The 6,000-nt window shown below is 40.3% G+C and overlaps 1 pseudogene; it reads left to right on the forward strand.

Moving 5' to 3' along the window:
* The first annotated feature begins 2,673 nt into the window (after positions 1–2,673).
* Positions 2,674–3,454, forward strand: LOC101588468 (annotated as a pseudogene).
* Positions 3,455–6,000: the final 2,546 nt, after the last annotated feature.

The raw sequence follows: 6,000 nt of genomic DNA on the forward strand, positions 1-6,000 counted from the left end.
ACTTAGAACAAGCTTAGCAAAGCACAGGGACCACAGTTCAATCCCCCAGCACCATATGCCAGACAGCCCCGCCCACTGGTGGGCTGAGCTGGCCACACACACACACACACACACACACACACACAAATAAATAAATAAAAATTGAAAAAAAAATCTAAAAAAAAATAAACTGGGAGGCCGGGGAGATGGCTCAGTGGAATAAGCGCTTCCCTGGCAAGTGCAAGGGCCTGAGTTCAACACCTGGTTCCTCCAAAAAATAAATAAATAAATACATAAATACATAAATTGAGACTACTATTATGGACTACTGGACTATATTGGATTATTTTGCTAAATTCATGCAACAATAATATTTGAATGGCAAAGGAATACCCATCTCTGACAAAACTAAGCAAAAAAAAAAAGCAATACAAATGAAGGACTATTTTGTATCTGTATATACAAAATAGGATAGATCTACAGTTACTTTCTCTTAATTCAGTGAGACGAAAGATCTATACTAATAGAGTTTAGACAGGATACCATGTCTGCATCTTGAACTATGAATAACCACTATGAAGACAACACTATGCAATATATTAATTATTGAAACTGTTCTACTAATTGGTTTTGAAACTGTCTCATTGTTATTTGTTTCTCAATAAAATTAATAATAAAAAAAAGAAAAAGAAATTGGGGTAAAGATAAGTAAAAAACTCTGTAGAACATGTAAGGAAATTTAGGCTTTGACCTGAAGGAAAAGGTAGCAAGGAAACAGCAAGATTAGAATTGCTTTTTGGAAGTGTTGCAGGGGGAGCGGGGGGGTGGGGGCCGTGGTGGTCAAGATACCGCATGCCAAGCCAGGGCTGGCCCCAACCCCAGGCGTGCTGAGCCTGCGACCAAGTCAGGGCACGGTGGTGCATGCCTGTAATCCCAGTGCCAGGGATGCTGAAAATAGGAGGATCACTACGAGTCCCAGCTCTGTAGTAAGACCCTGAACAAAATACATAAATTAAAATAAAACAGTTGGGGCCGGGGAGATGGCTCAGTGGAATAAGCACATCCCTGGCAAGAGCAAGAGCCTGAGTTCAATCCTCTGTTCCACAATAAATAAATAAATAAAAATAAAATAAAACAGTTTCTGAGAAAGGCAAATGAATGGATAAAGAAAATGTGGTATTTACATACAATGGAATACTACTCTGCCTTAAAGAATGATGAACTCAACACATTTTTAGGGAAATGGTTGCATTTCGAGACCATAAGTTTAAGTGACAAAAATCAGACACACAAATTTAAACATCTCTCTCTCTCTCTCTCTCTCTCTCTCTCTCTCTCTCTCTCTCTCTTTCTCTCTCTCTCTTTTTCTTTCTCTCTTTAGGACAGGGTCTACAGGGTCTCACTATGTAGATCAGACTCGTAGTGATTCTCCTGTTTTCAGCGTCCCAAGTGCTGGGATTACAGGCATGCGCCATCATGCCCAGTCTCAACAGGCGTCTCAGCGTGCCCTGCAAGCGGGGCCAGCTCTTCATGCAGAGGATTGAAACCGGCCCCTGTGCTCTGCCTAAACGTGCGCTTTAGGCTGGAGCTATCAGCCGGCCCTACATTATTTCTCTTGCATGAGAAACCCAAAATGTAAATAAGGAGCAAAGTGGAGGATAGAAACTGGAAAGTAGGAAATACTTGTTCAAATAGGAAGGAAAACAAGGATGGGGAGAGGGGGCAGGAAGAGAAATGGCATTTAAAAAGAGAAAGAGCCAAGCATGTTGGCACATACCTGTGATCCCAGCACTAAGGAGGCTGAGGCTGGAGGATCATGGTGAATTTGAGAGCAGCCTGGGCTACAAAGTGAGCTCAAGGCCAGCCTGAACTGCATAGAGAGACACTGTCTGGAAATAAATAACTAACTAAATAAATAAAACAGGAAAGAATACAAATAAAAATGGAAAAATAACTTTTGTAAATAGGCAAGGGAAGAAGGGTTGAAGGGAGGGGAAGAGAATGATGAAAAAATAAGTTATGTACAGTACAAATCGTTTAAGGTGAATGTGGTCATTATATACAGCAAACACATACTAGTAAAAATAGAAGATTATGAGAGAGAGAGAGAGAGAGAGAGAGAGAGAGAGAGAGAGAGAGAGAGAGGATAAGGCTGGGAAGAGGAGGCTGTTGCACTGCTGAGGGCATCAGGTAAAACCTTAGAAATGGGAAGCCTGAGCAAAATCAATTATGCATTTAACACTGCCCTGGGTGTCCAGCCTCTGACTCACACTTGCTTCCTTCCCTGGCGCTTAATTTATTTTCTTCTCACCATTCTATCCTTACTCCATGATCTAATTTAGCTGTTTTCTCATTTAAACAGAGCCTCCTCACTTTCAGCAACCCCTTTATTGCTAGCTTTGCATTTTCAACAGGAATGAGTTGAAATACTAGCAGGACCTTCAACTTCTGGCTGAGAACTGACGTGAGGTGCTATTCCCATGCCATAAAAAAGGACCGGATTTCCCAGCTAAGGAATTCAATGAACACTTCTCACACAATCTTTGAAAGGTTACCAGCTCCTGTTTTTACCATGTTCATAATATACGCTAAATAGTGATACAGATAGGTTAATCTTAGTTTATTTTGAAGGTTTCTTATAGAAGATAATATGAATAATAATTATAATTTCCTTTTAATAAGTGATGATAGCAGATGATTAACATCATGGAACTGAATCTGCCACAACTAGAAATGCTCAAGAATGAGCTGAAGGGCTGGCCAGATAGCTCAGTAGACTAAAGCCCCTGCTTAGGCAGGGTGCAGGGACCAGGGTTCCATCCCAGCACCACAAACTCTGCTGGCCCCAACCCCAGGGTGTGTGAGCGTGGGTGTGGTGGCGCACCTGTAATCCCAGGGCTTGGGAGGCTGAAAGCAGGAGGCTTACTATGAGTACAATCTATGTAGCGAGATCCTGTAGATCCTGTACTGAATACATTTAAAAAAAAACACACACACAGCTGGACCAGGAGGTAGAGTTCTTGTCCACATCTATCGCCCAGCTCAAAGTGGTACAAACCAAGTGTGTGGAAGCTAAGGACTGTCTGAATGCGCTGAACAAGAGCAATGAGGGAACTGCTACCCTGCTTTGTCCCACCACCGCCCACTCTGATTAATCTAGAGTCCTCACTGATTTTGAGAGCTTTCTTACACATACTTCATTGCCCCTCCATACCTTATGTACATCGCTGGGAAGCTCCATGATGTAGAACATGTGCACATGGATGTGGGAACTGGCTACTATGTGGAGAAGACAGCTGAGGGTGCAAAGGACTTCTTCAAGAGGTAGATAGACTTCCTCACCAAGCAGATGGAGAAAATTCAGCCAGCCCTACAGGAGAAGTATGCCATGAAGCAAACTGTCATGGAAATGATGAGCCAGAAGATTCAGCAACTCACAGCCTTGGGGGCAGCTCAGGCCACTGCCAAGGCCTGAATGTATGTTGTAGAAAGGGAGCAGAGGGTGGAGCACACCTATAATCCATATTCTCAGTGCTCCTGGGGAGGCTGAGGCAGGAGGATTGCTATGAGTTCAAGGTCAACTTGAACTATATAGCGAGACCCTGTCTCCCAAAAAAGGAAGAAGAATGAGGGCAGAGGGACACTAGATTGGTTTGGAACTTTGTGGTCTCCTGAAGGGAAGAATCTTGCATTTAATGCCAATAAATTTGCCTGCTGGGCAAAAAGAAAATAAAATAAGTGATGATAACATGCCAAGAGTTGTGTTGGATCAGTGTATTCAATACTTTAAACGAACACACCTCTGGAAGGTGACTAATATTACTATTTAAATTTTACATATGCTTAAACTAAGTGTTTTAGAAGGTTAAATAGCTTGTCCAAGGTTCACAGTGTACATATTATGATCTAGTTGATGCTCGTAGAATATAAAAATGTGTTCTTTCTACCTTTTGTATTGCTGAGGACCCAATCCAGAGCTGGGTGGATGCTAGGTAACCCTTGTGACACTCACCCCACCCCACCTTACTTCACCCACAAATGCTTTCTTTGTACAATCTGACAATGCTTTTGTTTGTGGATGTATTGTGTGTGCACACTAGGTAAGTTGGTTCACTTTGAGATGTTAATCCATATTTTTAGTTCAGGTTCTTTCTAATTTATTTCAGATTTTTTTTGAAACAATGGATAATATTATTTGATAAAAAAATCATCAGATCTTTTAATCTTTATATTTTAAGTCATAAGATGTTATCCTAATTGTTGGTTCTCTGAAGTATTTCCTGTGCAGTTTTGTTTTTGTTTGTGAACTCTCTGTCTACCCCATGTCTTCAAGATTTCTGCCTACTTTCTGTTCTAATTTAATGTTTCTGTTTGAATATTTAGAACTTTAATCCATTTTGACTTTAGTGCATGATGACAGATATGGGTAGTTTTAGTTTTCCACATGTGGAAAGTCAGTTTTTCCAGCACCATTCATTAAAGAGGCTATCTTTCTTTCAGTGACCGTGTTTGGCACCTTTGTCAAAGATAAGGTAGCTGGGTATGTTTATAGTTGTGTCTGCATCTTCTAATCTATTCCACTGGTCTGCAAGTCTATTTTCCCCCCAGTACCAGGCTGATTTTATTACAGTAGCTTTGCAGTATAATTTCAAGTCAGGGATCGTGATGTCTTCCACCTTTCCTTAGTTGCTCAGAATTGCCTTTGCTACTCTGTGTCTTTTCTGATTCCAAATGAATTTTACGAATATTTTCTGTAGATCTGTGAGGTATGCTAGAACAACTAGGGTGAGGACAAGAGAAGACAGGGGGAGGGAAGATATGTGTATATATACAAAACAGCTAAAATAATTATACTACTAATTTCTTAGTTTATTGAAAGGAACACTTAGTACTTAAATTGTTTGATCAGTTTTGCATGCCTATATCTGATAATCTGAGCAACTACTTTGTTTTTTTTTTTCAGGACCAGGGATTGAACTCAGGTCCTTGCACTTGCCTGGGAAGCACTTATTCCACTGAGCCATCTCCCCGGCCCCTTGAGCAACTACTTTGAATATAACACTATGCAGTGTAGTGACTCTTGGTAATTCCTATCATCTTGTTTTGAAATTTTATATCATTTTCATTGGTTTTCTCTCTCTTTTAAATAAATAAATAAATTTTAAGCCATAACATTCTTCCATGCAAAAACTCAAACTAATTGTTTTATAAATCAAAATACTCAGCAATTTGTTAATTGTCTACTCTGAGACATTGAGCACTGGAGTATATGGGTATTGATTTACACTGTTGGAAAAATATTTATTGAGAACTGTTTTGCAGTGGGTATTAAAACTATAAACTCTTTGTACTTAGCCAGGCATGGTGGCACACACATTAATCCCTGAACTCCAGGAGGCTCAGGGAGGAGGGCTGTAAATGTAAGCCCATGCTGGACAATTTAGTGAGACCCTTTCTCAAAATAAAAAACAAAGATGTCTGGGGATATAGCCCAATATGAAGGCCCTGTTTTGTTTTTTTTTTTTTTTTTAATTTTAGGGAAGAATCTACAGGGTGTTCAGAGTCTCACTATTAGATCAGACTCTTCGTGAGTGATCTGCCTGTTTACAGCCTGCTGAGAGCTGGGATTATGGGTATGCACCACCATGCCCAGTCTCAATTACAGTCTCAGTGTGCCCTATTGGCGGGATGGCATGGCAGGCCCGGGAATTGAACCCCTGGCCCCTGTGCCTGCTTGCAGGCACTTTAATCAGCTGAGCTATTTCGCTGGCCCCAAAGCCCTGTATTCAATCCCCAGTACCAGCAGAACAATAATAAAAAAAAACACTATTATATTTAACATACATTATTCTACAGTGTTTCAAATATACAAAAGTTGACAAAACATAATGAACCCTCATGTGCCTATCTTCCATTTTGATATTATAAGTATCAACTTTTAATAAAAAACTAATGTTATTTCATATGCCCATCTGTTTTCTCCTATCTTTATTGTGTTGGCATTTTCCCCTTAAACATTTT

The sequence above is a fragment of the Octodon degus genome, unplaced genomic scaffold (assembly GCF_000260255.1).
Source record: "Octodon degus isolate 3935 unplaced genomic scaffold, OctDeg1.0 scaffold00038, whole genome shotgun sequence".
Taxonomy (NCBI): Eukaryota; Metazoa; Chordata; class Mammalia; order Rodentia; family Octodontidae; genus Octodon; species Octodon degus.